Below are 23,894 nucleotides of genomic sequence, written 5' to 3'. Positions count from 1 at the left end.
ACTTCCTCCGCAAGCAACCTTCGGCTCCACTTCTACACCTTCGGCTCCACTTCCTCCCCTTCTCAATCGACGGTCGGGACATCTCCGCCGCTTCGCTTCCTCCGGACCATCGTCTCCACTTCCTCCGCAACCTTCGGCTCCACTTCAATCGACGGTCGGGCCTTGCTATTTAAAGACACCTTAAAGTAGAGGTACTTTGTTGATTCTGTGTCTTACTTTCCTGCAATACTGTAAAATCATGACCAGAGCTGTTAAGAAGTAGCATATACATATATTTATATATTAAAAATTAAAATTTACATATATATATATATATATATATATATATATATATATATATATATATATAATTTATATTACAACTCGAAAATATTTTTTAAAAAATATTTGGAATGATACATTTTTAAAAATAAAAAAAATCTGAATTTTTAATTACTTTTTAGATTATATTTCAAAATTTTAAATATTTTAAAAATTTTTAAAAATATTTAGAAAATTTGATCGATTAGAATTTAAATAAATTATTGATACAAATTTAAAAAATTTAAATAAAATATTTTTTATTTTTTACTTTAACTTATTTATATTTTTATTTAATATAAAAAATAATAAGAAGAATAAATTTATGTATTATAATTATATTTAGTATATAAAATCCCTAATCGGGATTAGGGTTCTTCGTACGCCCATTCATCACCGCCGCCTCCACCCTCCGCCCTCCGCCCGAATCTCGATTGTGTTGCTTCGAGGTAAGTTTTACACCTCCACCTGCGGCTCCGCCTCCCGCCTCCGCCTCCCGCCTCCGCCTCCGCCTGTAGCTCCACCTGCAGCTCCGCCTCCGCCTCCCCCTGCGGCTCCGCCTCCCCCTGCGGTTCCGCGCCTCCGCCTGCGGCTCCGCCTCCGACCTCCGTCTCAGCCCGACCAGCGCGCGGCAGGTACTCCTTTGAGTACAAGAAACAAAGTTTTTAGTTCGGTGCTCTTTTAATGGCTTACATCTGAGTCTACTTTTAAAATATGATGGCTTTTCTTCCGTTCAATAGACATGTTTTTACCTCCTGCTCTGTTTTCCTATGTTCCTTTCTTTGTCTATGCCATGTTTTACATTGATCTTTCAATTTTCATTCGACTTGAGATTTACCCATGTATGAAATTCTGCAATTTGTTTATATCACTTGATTATAGAAATTGTTGAAGAGCTGTTCCATTTTTTTGTTAGATCTATGAATTTGTTTGCATTTGCATTATTTTCAATTCCTGAGAAAACACTTCTAGTTGCTTCGATTCTGATCGATTATACACTTCTAGTTGATTATATTGGTAATTGTTACATCCTTTGCTTTTTTTTTAAAAAAAAATAATTTCTATTTGTATGTTCCATTATCTAATTAATCAATGACTTGTTTGATAGCACTCAAATCAGTAAGTACGTAGTTTGGTAGTGTGGGTCTTCATGCTATTATTTCTGTTTGACATCTGAATAAGTTCTTTAATGTGAACCTTGTTTGACATTAAATGGAACCTTAACAATAATGTGAGACTTAGTTTTTTTTCCGTTGTAGAGCATCTTAAATGTTGGTTGAGTAAGTTGGCATTTTTGAGATGTACCACAATGAAATTTTTATACAGAGGTCTTAATTGGAAGTTATTGTTGGAGAGAATTTGCTTCATAGCTGAAGAATTATTTGGCTGTTGGTTCTTTGTTTCATAATTCCAATGTCTAGGGTGTTCGATTTTCGATCTTCTACATGTTCTATTTAACAGTAACCTTGTATTTTTCTATTAAATATTGACCCCATTGCTTTCCAAGTAAGATTTCCTTGTCATTGCAATTGATTTTATTTTTAAGCACTATTTGGAATATTTATCTATATTAATTCAATTCTGGCCTTGTCACTTAGGTGGGTGTGTCATCACTTGTATGGTTCTGATATAGGGACTTATCTTACAATCACTTCAGTGGCTCTATACCATCATTTGCATATTCTGATTGTGTTGAAGTTGGAGCTGTTGCTTGCTTAACTGAACCACCAGATCCAAATGAGTTGTACATGCGTAAATCTAGCAGGCAAGTTTTGTTTGCTTTTTGATGAAATTCATTTGTTAGCATATATATGACCTCAATATTGTTATTTCTTAATTCTGTTGGATATGTTCCTTGATTTTCACATTCTATTCTTTCCATTGAATGTTTTTGTGCAGGGCTTTACACCTAGGACTTCTGTATCTTGGTTCAGTTGTATGAATACATGGATAGATCTGTGATAAAACTCAGCAAGCATAGTCCAAGTGAACATTTTAAGTATTTTTATTGATATTTTACATAATTTACTGACTTTCCTGTTCATTATTTCTTGGTTGTAGGTACACTTTAATGATATGGTACCAGTGAATAATCTTAGTTTCGTTTCTTTGAAGCTAGGCTACTTCGAAAGAGCAAGAATGAAGTTGTGCCAGAGAACAAGGATGATGGTGATTCAGATGAGGACAAAGAGGATGATGATGAACAAGATGGCGAAGACCAGGAAGAGGACGATGCGGCTGAAGGTGATCCTTCTGGGGATGAAAACGCTGAGGGAATGTGTAATATATTGTAAGAAGAATATTTGTGTTAGTTACTTTTGGTTATTTGTAAATATTGAGGTGATTAAATATATCGGTGCTTTGCTATTTGTGATTTGTTGGGTGAATTTATAATATTATGATAATTTTGTACTCTTGCTCGATTATAATTTACAAACAACATAAAAAAAAGTGTTATTACAACAGTTTTAGATTCAATGATATCGGTTTGGAAGCGTTGTCGTTAAGTGATATTACATCGATTTTACACCGTTGCAAAATCGATGTCGTTGAATGATATTACATCGGTCGAAAAACGTTGTTAAAATTGATGTTAAACATATATTACATCGGTTTTACACCGTTGCAAAATCGATGTCGTTGAATGATATTACATCGGTCATAAACCGTTGTTAAAATTGATGTTAAACATATATTACATCGGTTTTACACCGTTGCCAGTTCCGATGTCGTTGTGATACATATATTACATCGGTTGTACACCGTTGCGAAACCGATGTCGTTGAGTGATATTACATCGGTTTTACATCGGTTACAAACCGATGTCGTTGAGTTGTATTACATCGGTTACAAACCGATGTCTAAAATGTCAGACCTTTTACAACGCCTTCATAGACATCAGTCGATTTTCTCATAGACATCGGTTTTCCACCGATGTCTATGACTGTTTTTGTTGTAGTGAAATACCGAAATACCGTTAATAATTAAGTCATCGGTCAACGAATTGAATTTGAAATTTGACATTCAACGATTGAATTTGAATTGCTGCATCTTTTAAAGCGTCATTAGTCTTGAGAATTTATGAGGGAGATCATACCATGATTTTACTGAATGGGTCGTATAAAGTAACAACCAAAGCGAGATCTCACTATTCTTTCCTTTCATCTGACGGTAAAACAGAGCACTGAGATAACCCTACTATGCTACTGCTTAAGTATATATATTAACCTATCATAGTATCACGTCGTCGATACTTTCATTTGTCTTCCTCTACACCTTTTTCGTTCTCTGTCGTCCAATGATAGTTGTAATAGCGTAAGTCTTCCGATTGCCTTCTTTTTCTTCTCTCTCCTGACTACCTTAGTTCTTTCAATTCTTATGGCCGCTGCGAATGTGTTGCTACCCTAGTACGAAGTGCAACGATCTGCTTATTCCCCTGGCGATGATCTGCTGCTCATAGAGCAGTTTGACATTCCATCTGACCATAGGATTAGGATTCCAACCCCTGTGCACCGCCCTCGCGAGCCGCCACCGGGCTAGGTTACTTTCTTTCACGGTCAACTAGCCGGCGATCTTAGGTTCCCTATCCCTATCTTTCTATAAAACCTAGCTACCTACTTTTAATGTTCTTTATTCCAATTCGTTTCTAATTCTTACCGTTTGATCTGTAGTGTTTTTATCATTTTTCAAATATATCAAATCTCATTTGACTCCACCACTTTCAATTATTTTTTTATCCTAAGAAAGGAGAGTCGGGAATAGTTTACTTTGCAATGAGGTTGGGCTATAACCTTTTGGATAAATACCCGATCTCACATAAGAGATGAAAAATAGAGATTTTTTCATTAAGTCTCCTCAACCTAACCCGAACTATCATCGTAGTCAATCCTTAGCTAATATAGGCTAGAATCTATTTATCTAACTGCAGTGGATATCTTAACAGACCTGAAATTTAATGTGAACTCATTGGTGGATAATGAGGCTCTTCTGTATCGAGCCGGCCTGAGCCTGAATGACATCTTTTTAGAAGTTCTTCTTTGAGTCATTTTTTATACTGACTAATTTCTCCTTTTTTGTGCAGGTCACATTATGTTGAACATCTCGATCACCAAAGCCTTAAAGTGGGACTTGACCACGACTGATAGTTGATGGGTCTCAGAAGATGAGCTAAGTCCTTGGCTGCTAAAGCAGGAGCTACAACAACTGTGAGTGATCGACCTTTAGAAGTTGGGGATTCTCAAACCTCGGTTCAGGAATCTACATGCTCTCCCATTAGAAAAGAAGCTTCCAAACAAGCATCTAGAACCTTGATCTTGAATACTAAGAAGAGGGCCAAGGAGAAGGCTCTCGAGATGTCCAGAGAAGTTCGATCAAAGAAGAGAAATCGGGAGCAGCCTACTTCGAGAAATACAACAGTTTCACCCCCCTTCTCGAGACATCTCAACTGACCCCAGAGACCTCATCAAGTCCTTCAGAAAGGGTTCCACTGGTGGCTCTACCTCTGAGAATTCTGCCCTCGGAGGGGTTGCACAAAGCATCGCCATGATAAAAATAAAATATCAGCTCCAACTTCCAGCCAAGGTTGGGTGTTTGCCCCTGCTATGCTAGAGATGGGCTCTGGACCTTCCAGTGCTCTTCCTCCTAGGGTTCCCTGACCTTCTTCTGAGGGGAAAGTTGAATACTCTAGGTGCAAGATTGACGAGATTCATTGGTATGAAACTGTTGTCTTTGGCTCGGGAATGCTCGGGGCGCCGACGTCTCAACAGAGTGCTCATGGGAATTGTTAGAAATTATTGTCTTTAGCTGCTGGTCGAACTGCTCTTTTATATCCGACTCAAGTCGACTCGAACCCTATCTCCAGTCGACTCCAACTCAGCTTCAATCCTGTTCTTCCGCGGTGACTGTGTCTTCAGGTCGACTCGAGCCTCGATAACATTCAAATTTAATCATTTATTAGAGATAGTTCCTAGAACTTTCTCTAGGTCTTAACTTCAGGTCTCCAGTGAGACCCTGGGTTAGACCGACGCTTACTGTTCCCCTTGGGAACACGTCCTAACCCACTCCTCTCAGGAGAATTTACCTTTTGCCAACTGAGTCCTCCTGACTCGTTGGACTTTTGCTCGGCTCTGTCCTCAGCCCCCAGGATTTGTGTTGTGGCTCGCTCCTCCTTGTTGGCGATCTGGATCTCCGTTCTGCGATCCGGATCCTATCCGCTCCGAAGAGCATAGAACCCCACAGAACAATATTTATCACACATCATTTAACCACCTTAAACTAACCTTAATTAGCTAATAAGCTTACTTAATTAACCTAATTAAACCCTTTAATTAACTTACCTTTAATTAAACCACTGTTCCGTCTTCTTCCTCGCGTGAACAGGGCAGAACAGGGGATCGGCGTCAGCTTCCTCTGGCCGGCGATGAGGTGTCTTCTTCACACGAGAACCGGGCCGGCGTCGGATCATTGCTGGCGGCGATCTGGGCGGCAGCAATCGTCGGCGATTGAGCGGCGCCCGTTGGCGCAGTGTCTCCACACGGCGGTAGCGGCTTGGCTGGTGAGGAAGGCAGCGCGAGCGTAGAGGCGCTGCTCTCTTCTTCTACAGCGAAGGAAAGCGGTGGGGGTAGGCTCTGTAGCATCGGGCGTCTTCGCACGCGGCGTCGGCTTCGCGTGAGGAAAGGGAGGCGGCGCGTCGCGGCGGACACGAGCAGGAGGTGGCGACGAAGAAGAGGCTTAGGGTTTTCACTCTGGCCCCTCTCTTATAGCGCTCGTTGGCGCGAGAACTCCGGCGAAGGACTCGGTCGGTGAGCGGGGTCTTCGTGCGCGCGGAGAAACGGCCGGCGACAGGGTCTGCGGGGCGCGCGGAACAGCGATGCGGCGAAGTTTTAATAAGGAATGCACAGTAACTAACCCGATTAAATCTAAATCATACCGGCTAAACCCAATTAAAACCTAGGATTTATTAAAACAATTGTACCTATTACTGTAGCGAACCGGATTTAATTTTGGTTCGTTTGGTTCACTAACCAAACGACTTCTGATTTGATCCAAACCAGTTTTGTTGGATTCGTCTTTACGAGACGAACCTTTTTATCTATTTTATTTTATCAAAACCTCATCCAGTATGAACCAAACCAACTTAGTTCAGTTTGGTTCAATCTTGGTTCACTTGGGTTGATAATCAAACGACCTCCGTTTTGGTTCAAATAAATTTTGTTCGATTCGTCTTCGAAAGACGAATCTTTTCGCCACATATATATAACTTAATTACCAAATGAAATTTCTCTTACTCTAAATCCAATCAAAGTCTAAAAATAGGGCAAAATAATACGGGTGTTACAAGTGATGAATTTGTTGTTGGTAAGGTAATATAAAATTTAATCTATAATAAGTTTCAAAAATATATTTTAAATAATAGTGTAATAAAAATTTTGTTTTGGTTTCATAATGTAATCTGCACTCAATTGAAGTAATAATGTAATATATTTGTTTTATTAACTTACATATTCTTCACTCGACTCAATAGCAGTAGTAGTAACTTAAAAAACTATTGATTCTTATATAGGTATTCCTAACTCAAAAATATTTTAAAGATGCACTTGCGAAGTATGCTATGAAGAGGCAGTTAATTTACAAATTAAAGGACTTGAGGAAAACCACAGTTAAGAAAGTTGTGATGGAGAAAACTACATATGAGTAATAATTGAAAGGGGATAAAAAGAGTTGACTGTTATAAAATATTTAGACGAACACCAGTGTGGTCTTATCTTAGGAATGATTGATCATCCTGCATGCACAACTTCTTTTATAGCTTCTCAGATTGAAAGTCATTTTTTGTTTGCAAATAAACATAAACCTAGAATGATTCAGCGAGATATGTGAGTACAATTTACAGTAGACATATCATATCGAAAGACATACATTGCACATCAAAAAACTCTAATAAATGTGATTGGTAATTTTAAGAAGGATTATGGTGACCTCCCTAGGCTTTTACGGGAGCTAAAATATAGAGACCTAGAACATTGAAAATATATGTTTATAAAAAAATCCAATGTTATTTCTGGGCCTTTGGTGCATGTAGTAGAGTTTTTCGACATACTTTCGTAAACTAATGGGAATTAATGCAATGCACTTGAGTGATAAATATCTATATTTTTATTGATGGCCATAGTAGTAGATGGTAATGTAAATCTTTTGCCAATTGGTTTTGCAATTGTTGAGCTTGAGTGTAGGTCATCTTGAGAGTGGTTTCCAAATCACTTAAATACAATTCTTGTAGTTGATCCATCAACTATGACAATAATATCTGACAGACATCATGAAATATTATCTACAATGAGTAAAATTTATCTTACTGCTCACCATGGATTATGTTGCTATCACCTATCTTGTAATATGATATCAAACACTCGGGATAGACTTGTATTAGGATTGTTTTGAGCTATAGCTAGAGCAAATTTTTGAATATGATCAAATCATGTAGAGGATGTTGAGAAATATGCGGACGCTTATAGATGACTGCAAAATGTTGAACTACAAAATGGGCAAATACATATTTTTCTAGTAGAAGGTATGCAATGCTAACTATGAATTATTTTGAAAGTATAAATGCATTGTTCAAAGACACTCTAGAACTCTGAATAACAAGACCGATAAACAATACATAGAGGAAAGTTACACAATGATTTTATAATTGTACGGAAAAGTGTCTAATTCTACAGGTCCTTTGACATCATTTGCTATGAAAGAGATTGAAATTAGAAGAGAAAGAATTGGGTACTATGCAGTACATCCACATAGCAGAATCGAAATAGAGGTAGTGACGGTAGGATTGTTAAAGCGCTAGAGGGGGTGAATAGCGCGCTTAGCTTTTTCACTTGTTTTAGAAACTTTTTGAGTATGTAGCGAAAAATAAGAAAAACAAGAACACAAAATAATACCACATTTATTTTTACTTGATTCACAACCTCTGACTACTACTCCAAGGCCCGCAGTCCTTGACTGCTTCCAATGGATAATTCACTAATAGACTCTTTCTCACAATAAGAAAGAGTTTTATCTTTTACAAAAATGAGGAACGGTAATATGTTTATCGTTCCTAGAGAATGAATGCACAAAAGACAATAAATAGACTAAGCTATTAGTTATCGACTTTACTTGAGAACTTGAGCACAGTATCGGTGTAGCATTTTGGCATTGCAGCAGTGTCTCGAGAGTGTAGAACATGTGAACAATAGTAACAGAATAGTCATGAATCTTATTTTGAAGGCACTGTTTGTGACTGCTTTTATTGAGTAATCTGGACGACTAGATCCCCTTTCGGACACCCCCACCATGGGCTATCCGATTTGCTGTAATTCTTGACTTTAACATCTCTAGATGCTTGGATCCCTTCCAGGCACTTAGAATGCTGACGTGGCGATTATCGGATCAGAATTAACTCCGTTGCATTTTATCTTTCTCCTGACGCTTGGATCTCTTATGGGTGTTTGGAAATTGAGGTGTCTTGGCCAATCAAGACTTACCACCTCATCCACCTCGTTAGCCCGAATAAACCTTATCTAGGTGCCAAGCAAAAGTCCAAGTGGGTAGTCTTGGCAAAGCAAAAGTCCAAGTGGGTAGTCTTGGCAGAGCAAAAGTCCAAGTGGGAAGTCTTGGCAAGGAAAAGTCCAAGTGGGTAGTCTTGGCAAGGACTTGACATGACGAAGCTGATGGAAGCATCTCAAGCTAGTACAGGGAAGGCATGAGGCTGTGGGAGATGTTTGAAGGCCGAGGTCTAGGTCAAGAGAAGCTGAAATGTGATTTTTCAGCTTCACCAGTCGACTGGCCCTGCCAGCAGTCGACTGCTCATAAATCAGACGCACATAGAGAAATCAGTCGAGCCAGAGGAAGACAGGAGTCGACTGAGCAGTCGACTGGTGTTATGGTGAGTCGACTGTTTCCAGTCGACTGGTCTTGGAACAGTCGACTGTGATTTGAACGTTGCAGAAAATTGGCAAGCATTTAATGCGCTTTAATGCGAGATTTTGTTGCCGATTAAAGGCATCAGTCGACTGGCCCTGCCAGCAGTCGACTGATGTTGCAGAGTTATAAAAGAAGCCTGCTCGAGAATTGATCAAGAATCTTCACCATTTTCTGTCTCTTTGCGCTTCTGTTGAGAACGTGTTTGTTCTCTATTCTCTGCTTACTTTCTCTCATCCTGGACATTTTTTCATATCATTTTTGAGGAGATCAAAAGAGTTGTAAAGCAGATCTAATAGGGGCACCCAGATCCAATAGGGGCGTACGGAATCTAATTTTTTAGATTTTTTTTAAGCTCACTTTCTTGCATCACAAAGTTAGAATAATACAAGTACAATGCAAGAATTAAGTTTAGACAATTTTATAATTGTCTAGTCTTGACTTTGGATTTTTAGTAAAACTTGAGGTCAGACCAACGCTTACTAGTCCCTTCAAGGGAGTGCGTCCTTATCTACTCCTCTCAGGAGAGTTTACCTTTTGTCAAACATCTGATCCTTCAGACATATTTGGACTTTCTGCTCAACATTCGATCCTCTGACCCCCAATACTTCCTTTCGATGTCCTATCTTCGCCGACCCATCGACCTGCTAGACGTCCAATCTACTGACCTCCTAGACTTCTTGCCTGGTGTTCTCGATCTGCCAAGACTTTCTTACCCAATTTCACTGACTAGGACTTCTTGCTTAGCCTCCAACTAAGGCTCGCCTTACCAAGCCTTCAATTAAGACTTTTCTATGCTACCTACGTACTTAGATTAGCTCATTAATACACAACATAATCTTAACTTGAACTCTTTATCATGATCAAAACACAGATTTGATTATCCGATGCTCCTTGCACCAACAATTTCTCCCTTTTTTATTATGATAATTTAGTTTAAAGTTAAGTATTAAATACAAAAATTATTTCAAGAAAACACTTCAAAGTTCGTGCATCCAACAACCACTCCCCTTAATTCAGTCTCTCCACCTGAAATTAAGGTGATCTTGTATTTTAAAAATCACTTAAATTTTGATACCTTTTCTTTCCCTTGAAGTTAATGTGGTTCTTAGCTTAACTTTTGAAAACCACTTAGCTTTAAAAACTTAGTCTTAGTGTAAGACAATTTGGGGTTTAAAAAATACTTTTAAAATTACTTAGAAAAGTAGTAGTTAAAAAAATATTTTACTTTGAAAAATACTTTATGAAAAATATTTTACTTAAAAAAACACTTATGAAAAATATTTTACATTAAAAACACTTTTCTTAACTTTAAAATTATTCTCCCCTTTGACATAATCAAAAACAAGTAAGGTTTTGAAAGTGTTAGGGAGAAAGCTTTGAAATAGATATTTTAAGGTTTTAAAAACTTGGGGATAGAACATTTTCACGAAGAAGGAAAAAAATATGAAAGTGAACTAAAATTTTTTGAAATGCAGTACTTGTGTGTAAATTAACTAAAAATTCTTTATACTGCATTACTTGTGTGAAAATGTATACATATGAATCAATATAATATTGACAACTAAGAACTTTTCTAAAATGCCTAGAGTCCAAGCATGATGACTAATTTTAGAAAATAAAATATGTGAAAATAGAATATCTATGAAATTGTCCTTATCAGCATGTCTAACTTGTGTTACTAACTGACATGAAGATAGAGTTTTCATTAAGTTAGTCAGGTAAGTGTAGGTTCCAGCTAGTCAATTACTATGAAGGAACACTTAACTTGATCTATGTGCATTTACATTTTAGCCTAGATGTATGATGATACACTGACATAAGCATTTGAAATTCAAGCTTGACCTAAGCATCTCACACTATCTAAGTGGCTCACTACACAAGCAAGTTAATCCTAAGGTGCTTGTGAGATGCTGACTGCCTAAATCTATGGGTTCATATTTTCTACTAGAATACCTAGGCTAAGTCTAGATTTTACTTAATTTTTAAAAAACATAAGTTTGTAAATATAAGTTTTTTAAAAATAGATTTTGAAAAATATGTTTAAAAATCATAAGTTTTGAAAAATAAGTTATAACATAAATTTTTAAAAAATAGTTTTAAAAATTACTAGTTTAGTGTAACAAAAATAATAGTTTGAAGATGAATTCTATTCTACTAAGCATATTTCTAGTTGTTTTTAAAGTGTGTTAAACTCAAATTTAGGAAGGGTATATCTGTTATGTTTGATTTGGACTTAATATAGTCAAGTACAATGTCTCCCTTAACTACATGACCCCTAACAAAGTGATATTTTATTTCTATGTGTTTGGTTCTAGAATGATATATTGGATTCTTTATTAAATTATTGAACTTATGTTATCAATTAATACTTTGGTGTTATGGTAATTTAATTTAAAATCTTTTAGTGTGTGAGTTATCTAAAGTAATTGAGCTACACATTCCCCTATTGCTATATACTCTATTTCAGTAGTGGATAAGGTAACATAGTATTGTTTTCTACTACACCAGCTGATTAGATATTGACTTAAAAATTGACATCTTCTACTTATACTTTTTCTATCTAGTTTACAATCAGCATAGTCTGAGTTAGAGTACCTTACTAAGTCAAAATTATTAGTTTTAGAGTACCACATTCCAATACCTAATTATTCCTTATACAAGGATTAAGTGTGATTCGTTTGCATTTGATTGGTATCTAGCACACATACCAACTGCAAATAAAATATCATGTCAACTTACAGTTAACTACAACAAACTGTCTATTATTCTTCAATAATATTTTAAGTTAACTTATTTTCCTTCTAGGTCATTATTAATATTTACATTAGCTACTATAGGTGTGTTAATTTCTTTTTCATTTTCCATGCTAATTTTTTGATTAAATCTTTAGCATATTTATTTTAAAAGACATAATTACCATATTTTATTTGTAATCTTAAGAAAATGTATAATTCTCTTACCAATTAAGCTCATCTCGAATTTATTTTTCATTAATTCAACAAATTCTTTTAGGAATTTTGTATTGGTTGGTCATCTATATATATTTGAGTTATAAAGATATCTTTTTCTAAAGTTTTAACAAAGAAGGTTGGGTCAATTTGTCCTTGGTTAAACCCTTTAGATAATAAGTGAGCTGATAGTCTTTCATACCAAGCTCTAGATGATTGTTTTAATCCATATAAGGTTTTCTTTAATCTATAAACATGATTTGGATGGTCTAGATCTTCAAATCCAAGTTGTTGGTGCAGCGAAAGCTTTTCGTAGATCACTAAAGGGAGGAGTGAATAATGACTTGCAAATACAATTAACTCTTTTTCTCTTGCTAACATTTTAGCAAGGGCACATTAAAATATAAATATAATATGAAATAAAATACGAGGTAATAAATTTACTTGGTTACCACCCTTGGGTTATTAGTCTAAGACTATGAAAGTGTTTGTGAAAATATCCTCATCGGAAACACTTTGGAGGTGGAGAAACCTCGTACAACGATTGAGAACAAAACTATTAAGTTAGACCAAATGAAATAATTAAAACCGAGTGTGTATTTTCTTCTTCGAGCTTCAGTCTATTTATAGCCTTCACCTTAATTTGACCGTTGTGTTGACATGACACTTCTGGGCATTTAGAAGCCTTTCGAGTGCATGGATTTATTGAACCCAATCCACTCTGGCAATGGTCCTCCAATGGATTTGGATGACTCCTCGCGATCTGGGCACCTGAAACCTCTCTGGGTGCCTGGACTCTGTGACGTGGACTCCATCCTCATTCGCTTTAGCAACGGCTCGCACTGACTTGGATTGGGTATCCAAGCGTCCAGAATGGATCCGGACACCTAGACTCTAGGACACCCAGAATGGATCTTGATACTTGGATGCCCAAAATAGATCCGGGTGCTTGGAATCCTAGAATGGATCCGGGTGCCTGGATGTGGGGGTACTCAGAATGGATCCAGGCGCCTGGAATGGTCAACTTCATATTAACCATTTTCCTCTTCCATTCTCTGTTCTGCCTTGGTTGACTTGCACAGTCTTCCTTCCAGCTTCTCGTCCCTCGGACATATTGATGCCTTTCGGCTCGCTCCCATGTGTCTTGCCCATTTTACTAGAGCATTTTTTCACAGCTCCTCGTACCTTGGATGCACTGATCTTGTCGGCTCCTTTCCCATGATATCCTTCTCGCTCGTTTACGTCTTTTACCAAGGTTCACCATATAGGTATTATGTGTGATCTCCTAAGTCCTTGTACACTTAGACACACGTGTTAAATACAATATGATCTAATTTTAGACTTATTTGACCCTACATCAAAACTTCACACTAGGGTACTAACAATCTCCCTTTTTTTATATTCATCAAACTAAGTTTAAAAATTAGGGTAAGTAATAAACATAGTAAAAAAACATGAACAAGCATAATGCAAAAAAATATATTACTCCACTTGCATTGATGTCTAATTTCTATGTTTTATATTTCTGCCCCTTTGACAACAACAAAAAATGATGAGAGAAAAATATATCATATTTTAATAAAAAATAATTTTAATAATAAATTTCATAGAGAGTATTCAAAGAAAATTATTTTTTTGGGTCAACCATAAAATAAAATAAGAAAAATAAATTTTTGGTTGACAAAAATAAAAAAATTAAGTAATGAAAATTGATTTTAGAACCCTAAATAAATTTAAATCTACTAGATTTATCAAATAATTTTTTGAAATAAACTATTTTGGTACTTTTTTGATTCAACCTTTGAAAGTTTGATAATTATATTTGGTTCTCTGTATAATTTATCGAAACAAGTAGAAATTTTTTTAATGTTAAAGAAACTACTTGGTCCCTTAGTCTTAAGTTGTCAATTTTTAGTTTTTTATTTTCTTCCTTAAGACATAAACTAGCTAATTTATTTTCTAGCTCAATATTGGTTCATTTTAGATCCATGTATTTCTTTCTAACTTTACATAATGATTTAGAAAGTATTTTAATTGCATTATATAATTGATCAGAGGGTAGGTTACGTACCTCACTTACCGTTTCGGATTCGTTGGTTGAGGCTCCCCTTGCATTATCATTGTTATCGTTGAATCCTACTTTTGACTCTTCTTCTTGCATCGCCATCAATGCAAGTCCAACTATTTGCTCTGACTCCGAGTCTTCTGAAGAATCGCCCCAAGTTGCTCTTAAATTTTTATATTTGGTCTTTGATTTTTCTTTCCCTTTTTCTTTAGGCTTCTGCTTGAGTTTAGGATAGTTGTCCTTGATGTGACCTTTTTCATTATAGTTGAAACACCTCACTCTTCTTTTCTTCTTTTTTCTTAGTAGTCTTGAGACCTGTTTTTTATCAAAGTTATTAGTTTTAAAAAACTCTTTTATTCTTCTTACCAAGTGTGCTTCTTCATCCATCTCCAAGGATGTGTTCGAATCTGAGTCACCCTTCTTAGCTTGTAGAGAGATGTTGTTGTTTGGTAGTTCTGTGTCTTTAAACCCTTCACATCAAAATTCATGTAATTCTAAGGTCAAAAATAATTCTTCTAGTGTACTTACCTCTAAGTTCTTCAAGATATAATATGAGTCCACTATTGAAGTCTATTCTTTAGGTTCTTAGAAATGCATTCAGTGCATATATAAAAGTGTCTCGATTTGTTATTATTTCCTCAAGGTTGTTGAGGTCGGTGATTATCTCTTTAAGCTTTGCATGTAGTTGCACCACTTTTTCTCCCTTTTCTAATTGGAGATAAGTTAGTTGATTCCTCAACAAGTCCCTTCCACTAGCTTTATTTCTGAGGTCCCTTAGTAAAGTTCTAGGAACTTATCCTAGAGATCTTTCGTTGAGTTGTAGTGGCATATCCAGTTGAGTTCTTGTATAGGTAAAACATTTAGGAGATGGAACTCTACCTTACCATTAGCTGTGAACTTGTCTTGTTGCTTCTTGGTCCATCGCAGTTCATCAAGTTCTTCTCCATCCTTATTCCTAAGCACTTCAAAATAATTTTTAATATACAACATTATTTCAAAATCTGTTTTGAAAATACTGCCATTTTCTCTTCCAGATGGTTGATGGAGGTGTGTTTTTTGTTAAATTATTTTTTTCTTTGTCACTCACACCATTCAAAATTAAAATTTATAATTAACCAAACCCCTAATTATCGCTCAGGTAACATAGTAGAGATCCGAATCGTCTCTCATGGAATCAATGATGGAAAGTTATCTTAGACACATAGTGTAATATCTTGTAACGCGCTAGAGGGGGGTGAATAGCGCGTTGTCACTTTTCGATCGTTCGTTCTATCAGAAAACTTACAGCGGATATTAGAAACAGATGCAGGGGACTCGCGGATTTACTTGGTTCCTAATCCCCCAGGGTTAGTATGTCCAAGGCCTATGTACGGGAGGCACCTGTCCATTAGTGATCTCCTTTCTGAACGTTGTTCGGAGGCGGAGAAACCCGTCTTACAGTCCAAATAAAGATAATAATAAAATACAAAATTAGATGAGTAAGGAAGGAATAAACCAAATAATTGAAGCTGTTCTGGAAGTCCTTAGCGTCGCACACTCTTCCTGGATCTTCCCCGATTGCAAGCGCCTGACCTCGTTCGCGTTCAGAAACACCACTTGAGAGGAGGGCTTGTATTTTTTTTATTCTGGTTGTGCACGCTCACCCTCCTTTTATAGCATGCTCAGGTCGACTAGAGCCCATCTCAGGTCGACCCCATGTAGACCGCGATCGTCATTCTCCGCGGCTGACTTGGCCTTCAGGTCGACTGAAACCACTCTTCAAGTCAACTCCAATCTGATGTGGCGGATCTGGATAGACTTTGGCTTCCGTAGCGTTTATCCACCTCCGATCGACTGGAATGACCATTCAGGTCGACCGAAACTCTTTTGACTTTGGTTTGACCTGAGTTGACCCCGGACTTGGTTCAGCTGTTTTTGTTTGCTTCACTTTTGCTTTCTCCATCTTGCTTCGAGCTCCTGGTTCCTGCAAGACAAGCATACAAACAACCAAACAATCTAAACTTTACCTTGTGGGTCAAACTTTGGATTTCTATTGAAATCCTGGGTTAGTCTGACGATTACTGATCCATTCTAGGAACGCACCCTTACCCACTCCTCTCGGGAGAAGTTTTATCATCAAGTCCTCCAAATTTGTTGGACTTCCTGCTTAGCTTTGTCCTTGGCCTTCAGGAATTTTTTGCTGTGACTCGGTCCTCCAGACCACCCACACTTCATCAACCCTATGGTTTTCCTGACCGTACCCGATTAGATTTTGGTCATGCTTCCCGGTCCTTCGACACTGCATGGACTTGCACCTGGTGCACTCGACCTGCTAAGACTTCTGCCTGATCCTCCAAACCAGGACTTGCCTTTACCTAGCCTACAACTAGGACTTTCCCTTGCCTAGCCTACAACTAGGACTTTCCCTTGCCCAATCTTCCAGATCAGGACTTCCACTGCCTAGTCTAATCGACTAGGACTTCTCGCTAGTCATTTAGTCTGATTAGACTTCTCTCACATCCAAATATCAGGTCCTGTTTGGATCAACCCCTTGGTCAAATTGATCAGACCTAGGTGTATTGTCAAACATCGAAACTCTAGGCAAGATCTAGTGTTTCTTGCACCAACACATGGTACGGAGTTTTTATTATTGCTGACCTTATTCACTTCTAAATATCTATAAGATCCATTTATTAACAATTAAATCCTACAATTAACAAAAGAATACTAGTATACATAATTATAATTTAAGTTCCCTCATACATCCTAATAACAAATCATTCATACTACAACCCATCTTACAATTCCAACCATACTTCACATAATAACATTAAAATACAATAAATTTCACAAATGTACAAACTACTCCACTAACCATATACAATTAAACATGAGCAAGAACATGTTTACACAATAATATATATCAACAATTTACAAAATTACAATTTATTCCTAATCACAACAATATATATCAACAATTCACACAAGCAAGAATAGGTTCATTATTCACGACTCATGACAACCACAACATTCATTCACTTATACAACCTTAACATAAACTAGTTCATATCCAACAACATTCTTCAACGTACATATAAAAAGAGATGTCAACTTCACTTCCTAAACAATAAGACACATTCCTTTTCCTAGACAAGAACATAATCAAATAACTATAGCAATTCTACTACTTATACATCAAGCAACAAATTACATGGTTTAGATAGTTTCCTTTTCATCCTTTCCAATCCAAGAACAAATCTATACAAGTTCATTGCATGCATCAAACACAAAATTACACAACACACTATGTTCCATCTACAACAACAATAACCTATTTCATGATTCATTTCATTATCTTATAACTTCAACACACTACATGAATTCCATTCGTTATCACAAATTCAACAATACAAAATACTTTAAATTTTATTTATAAACATTCGACAAGCAACACATAATCCACCGAATCCCTCGAATCCATTTACATGAATCACAACAAATATAAAAGCACACAATCAAACTAAATACCCTTGCTTCCATTCCTATTCAACCGACTACAACATGAAACAAAGTGATTATCAATTCAAATTCACAATCATTCAACATCCAAATGAATTGCATGACAAGAACAGAACAAATCAAACAAATGGGGGGGGGGGGGGTTATTCAACCATGCTAACAGAACAAGGTAAACAAAATCAAAAGCTAGGGTTAGAGTTAGGGTTTGGTTTCTCCCGGATCGGCACAGAATAGAGACAATCGACACCACTTTGGTTGAGTCACGCCATCAGGGAATGGTGGACCTCATCGGAGCTGGCCAATTTCGATGAGATCCCGTCGGGGAAGACACTAGTTCGGTTGCTCCTCAGCCCTCCCCTACTGCAAACCACAGACAGAAGTTAGGAATCCAAACAAAACCTTACCTCATGTTCTCGGTGGATGATATGGTTAGAGCTAAACAGGGCATCCCTAGACGAACTCTTATGGATGCGAATGGACAGGGAGCTCCACCGGAGCAAACCACTCATGACGGCGGATTCCTACTGTGTGGAATGTCATCAACCGCCAATCACCGGAGTTGATCCACCCACGCTGATAGATCCATGACCAACGGGGGTGAAGAAGTCGCTCACTGGAGCAAACCACTCATGACGAGGTCTCCTACGGTTGCGTCGACACTCCTCGACCTTCGTGGACATCGGTCACCACTTTGTTACTGATCGAGAAGAAGAAGATGATTGGAGAAGGAGGCGATGGAGGGTGGAGAAGGTAGTGGATGGGAGCTCAGCCATGGAAATCACGATTTGGAAGAGGAAATGAGAAGCTACAATCGCTACGATTTTTGGGAGAAGAAAACCTACTTTGGCTGAGCCCCCCTTCACGCAATGAACTGTCTGACCTTTTAAGCCCACGCTGAACTAGTAGCTTGAATAACTAATCAGATTGAGCCAAATTGAGCCCAAACCAAACCAAATTTGAACTCGAACTAGACCAGATCTAACCTAGACTTGATTTTCTCTAAATTAGGTATGTTCGTGGGCTTTTCAAATTGATTTTTCTGGTCCGATTCTAATTCGTTGCAATTGGATTTGATTGTAATTATTCAAAAATTATTATTTTTATCCTAATTTCTTACAAAATCAAATATCACAAATTAATACTCATAAATTATCTTAAATTAATAAGAAATAGACTAGCTATAATTGGGATAATTTAAATAGAGTTAATTAAAACCTAATAAAATTATCCTATTATTTTTTAAAAAAATTATTTTTTATTTTTAAATATTTAGATTAAATTTTTTATTTTTAGTTAATATATTTTATATTTTAAAAATATCGAAACTATATCGATACGATACGGTACCGAAACTATATCGTTCTAGTCCGGAACTAAAACCTTGGCACGGCTTGATATTTTAAATCTTGATTCATAGCATAGTTTTTTTTGTACTTGTATTGTACTTTTTGTAAGAGATTTCATAACATAATTTTTTTCACCTTTAAGAGGTATCCGAAAATGAGAAAGGATATTGGGGATTCAAGAATACTCACAAAGAGTCATAGACCATGGAGTGGAGTAGGAACAATATTTCCGAATCATGTTACATCGATTTTATTAGCATTGACTTGCTTATTATTTCCATTGCGTTGAACTTGGCTAAGAGTGTTAAGTTGTATTTGCAAATCAAGCACTATTCATCCCTCTCTGGCCATACAACAACATAACCTATAAGTCCTACCAATATTGTTTCCCACTTGAGGCTTGATGTTTCTTGTTAAGACCTAACATTCAATTCATAGTATAAAATCATACATAAGTGACAACATCTAAGGTTTTGGTGTTTTTACTATTAAATTGGCAAGCGATGCTTTCCAAAAATTCACTATGTTTTGAATTATGATCAAGGTTTAAAATATTGAGCAGTGCCGAAGTTTTGGTCCCGGACCGGAACGATACAGTTTCAGTACCATATCGTATCATGCCGATATAGTTTCGGTATTTTTAAAATATAAAATATATTAACAAAAATAAAAATTTTAATCTAAATATTTAAAAATAAAAAATAAAATATTTTTAAAAAATAATAAGATGATTTTATGGATTTTAATAAACTCTATTTAAATTATCTCCAACTATAGTTAGGAATTGATTATTAAAACCTCAATTAAACTCTAAGTTTAAAAAAATCAAAAATCTCGACTACGTCGCTCCAAATTGTGCGCGGAGGCATCGCTGGGTTTGCGCGGCGCCTCCGGTGACGTCGTCGGGCTCGGGCGACTCCTCCAGTGGCGTTGTCGAGCCCGGGCAACGCCTCTGGAGGCGTTTCCCGACCAAACTTGCTGTGTCGGTGCCGGTCCGTCGGCAGAACGAAAAATTTCACCTGTATCGCACGATACGACTCGAAATTTCAATCCTTGATTATGGCTACTCTAATTCGAATTGTACCAAAGTGCCATGATGATGAGAGAATTAATCTATATTCACTATGTTTTAAATTATGGCTACCCTAATACTAATTGTAACAAATTTCCAAGATGATAAGAGAATTGATTAACTTTGTCAGACCCAACCACTGATTGAAAATGCTTAAAGACACATTAATTACTTGGACTTCTTTAAGCTTATCGACTTAATTAGGTAATTCTTGATGTGAGACTAAACCCGCATGTCGTGATTCCAATCCACATTGTTACTCTTTGATTCTTATGGTTGATCTAGTCAAGTTCTATGGTGACAACAACAAACAGTAGTAGTAAAATGGTTTAAAATTAGAATTTAATGTGCTTCAATATTTAGCTTATCTTTCTATTTTATATTTCTTGGGTACATAAAAAATATACTTCAATTATGACCATCAGATGTATCTAGAGTTAGTGGGACTAGTCTGTATTACTTTAACCAAAAGATAACAATTACCACATATATGATAGCATATATGACTCTAACATAACACATGTACAATAATTAAGAGTCTTCAATGATGCAGTGATCTTAACTGGAATAATTGCTATACAAGTAAAATGTTCTTGAATATAATCCTTATATCCTTAAATTAAAAATATTATAAGATACTGGAGTTCATGAAGATGAAGTGAAAATTATGAAGGGTTTCAAAGAAAGAGAAACATGCTAGGGCTATACTATTGTGCCTTGTAACATAAATGAGCCAAAAAAACCTCTAGAGGGAGTCTGTAAAGATTGATATTATTCCGATAGATGAGAAGATGTAAAGAGGAACTTTTAAAAGTTTAACATATAGTCCAGAGAGGAGAAACATGAATTGGAAGAGAAAATGGCTAATCTATCTATGAAGAAGTTGCACCCTACAAAGAGATTGTAAGCGTTGAAAATAAAATGTGAAATTAGAATTTCAGCATCTATCTTAAAAGGAGGAATGTCAGAAGAGTTGAATTTGTATTTTGTTTCCTTCTGGAAGAAAAATGTAAAAGTAAGCCAATGATTCTGAGAGGAGATTTTGACAGAGACAAACAAAAATTAATTTTATGTTAAGTAACGAAATAAAAAATAAATCAAAAGATGAAGTGAAAATTATGAAAGGTTTCAAAGAAAAAGAAACATGTTAGGGTTATAGTATTGTACCTTGTGACATAAATGAGCCAAGAAAAAACCTAGGAATGTGTAAAGTTTAATATTATTCCAATGGATGAAATGTAAAGATGAACTTTTAAAAGTTTTAACATGTAGTCAAGAGAGGAGAAAGATGAATTGGGAGAGAGAATGGCTAATCTATCTATGAAGAAGTTGCACCCTATAAAGAGATTGGTAAATGTTGAAAATAAAATGAGGCTAGAGTTTCATCATCTATCTCAAAAGAAGAGAAATGTCAGAAGGAAGTTGAATTTCTATTTATTTCCTTCTAGAAGAAAAATGTAAAAGTAAGCCAACGATTCTGAGAGGACATTTTGGCAGAGACTAACAAAAACTAATTTTATCAAGGGGCAGAAGCAAATAGGATGAGAGATGACTAAAAAAATCATGAAAATGTTTTTAAATTTTAGCTTTTGACTACTGCCTGCTCCTTTTTTTTCTGCTTGCTCCTTTTTTTCTTTTAAATTTTATTTTTAAAAAAGCTGCCCCTACTTTTAATTTGGCACCTTTTTTTGTCTATCCACTTCTTTATGTCGGATCTTATCGTAGTCTTCCTCATGCCTGGACAATATTGAGGTTGATGTAGAAATATTGCACAAGGGAGACAAAGAAGATGAAACTGTCTAGGATCACTACCCCTCCAACCTCTCATAGGTAGTCACCATCTGCTGAGAGTTCTCTATTGCCATTAGCTCTAAATTATTCCGTGCTCTGGTTGTGGATGAGGGCTTGATATTTAAGAAAGTTTTTGTTGTAAAGGGGATAGAAAAATGCCCATTAGTTCCTCATACTTGGCCATTTCCACCACCTCTTGATTTGGAGAGGACAAGGTGTGGAAGTGGTTGAGAGATTGAAGATTGGAGGATGATGTGGTTGGCATTGGAAAAGGAGAGGCAAATTGAGAAAGTACAAATGAGTGGATACTTGTGCTACAGAATGTTTGTTTGAGACAAAAATTGGTCTGATGGTTCTCCCTAACAGCATTGGAGCTGGAGTTTGGACAGTTGAGGTTTCAGATACGGCAGAGGAGATGAGGTCGATTGATTTGTACGTAAGATAGAAAGAAGATGGCATTTCATAAAATCTATGATCTCCTGTTGAGATTGACAAATAGAAACCTCTAATTCCTCTGTAGACAAGTTGAGAGTAACAAAATTCTATAGTTCTTATCAAAAGAGTATATCAGAATCTTACATAGCACTGAATGACTTTCCACATGGGACTGAACCCATATATCCTATTACTCTTTATAGCTGTAGCTGTAAACTCTGGTCTTGAATCACTGTTGGTGCTGTGGCTATAGTATGCCATAAAATTAGTTCTATTGCCCTGTTTGATGCAACACAAGATAGATCTGTGAATTTAATTGACAACCTTATGGGGTCTGCTGCCTTGGTTTGTGATCTCATGAGAGAGAAAAGAAAATATAAAGCAGCGGATTTTGTATTAATAGTACATGAAATAGAGCAATAAGATGGGACTTCTTTGATAGACTTTTAAATTATTTCTTCTTATAAGACTTAAGCATGATACAATAAAATTTTTCCAAGCGAGGTAGAAGGCTAGTTAGTGATGGGGAGGGATCAACACCTTCAATCCTACATGATCAAGTTGGGGTACCTTAGTTGATGCAAAACGTGATAACATTCACACCAAGCGCCCCTCATTGCCAGTTCCATGGTTAGATGAAGGGAGGTAAATCAGGTACCAAGTGGCCTCCTAAAAGTTGGGGTACCTTAGTAGGATTGCATATAGTGGACATTGCTATCTAGGTGGCTAGTCATTTTGGGTAGTGGTCCCACTCCTACATATAGTATCAAAGCCAACCTATTCGTTCATGGATGTTCGGTTCCTAATGCACTATGGTTAATCCCAGTTCAATTGGTCATCTTTGGTTTGGGACAGGGAGAAGGATGTAGATCTAGCATAATGAGGATCTACATTGTTGGTTTGACTCGGGAAGGCACATGACCCATGCTAGGTAGCTACCCTAGTCTAGGTACCAAGTGAGGCAAGGATCCTCAGATTCATTGAGTGAGGTATAGTGCAATTGTGGGATGAGCAGTTGCTTCAGTCCTACATGGCCAAGTTTGGGGATCTTGATATATGTACTGGACATCCCCATCAAAGTGTTAGTACATCAACTTCCTTCTTAAGTTAAGTCATCAAGATATCCATCACTAATCATTAACTAACGTGAATATATGTAGTCAGTATATTGTTCAAGGCTGTGCAGTGACTCGACCAAAATATTCAAGGATGTTTATGAATGAATACTCATTGTATTAGAATCTACCAGTGGTTACACTGTGTTTTGAAGAAGTGAAGATGAAACTTTCCTGTGATACATTTTTCTGTAAATCCTTTATTGACTACAATACCTCTCTATGAAAACAATATTATGGACTCAATTGAGGTAGTTTTCCTTTGGGAACTATTTAATACTTCTATATCCTTGAGGTTATTCTTGTTCCTTATGAACTGAACATTATTCGGGCAATTCACACTCTACAAATTTTCAGGTT

General features: G+C 36.6%; 1 long non-coding RNA gene across 1 annotated transcript; it reads left to right on the top strand.

Annotated features, from left to right (window-relative positions):
- Positions 1–1,980: 1,980 nt before the first annotated feature.
- Positions 1,981–2,669, top strand: LOC141828869 (uncharacterized). The gene is made up of 3 exons (XR_012601846.1): positions 1,981–2,065; positions 2,200–2,286; positions 2,362–2,669. It is a non-coding gene; the product is annotated as an uncharacterized LOC141828869 (long non-coding RNA).
- Positions 2,670–23,894: the final 21,225 nt, after the last annotated feature.

This window comes from Curcuma longa, chromosome 5 (genome assembly GCF_044706935.1).
Source record: "Curcuma longa cultivar G26 ecotype Majalengka, Jawa Barat chromosome 5, ITB_CL_G26_1.1, whole genome shotgun sequence".
In the NCBI taxonomy this organism is placed as follows: domain Eukaryota; kingdom Viridiplantae; phylum Streptophyta; class Magnoliopsida; order Zingiberales; family Zingiberaceae; genus Curcuma; species Curcuma longa.
The sequence above is the reverse complement of the archived record's forward strand: the minus strand, read 5'-3'. Positions and strand labels throughout refer to the sequence as shown.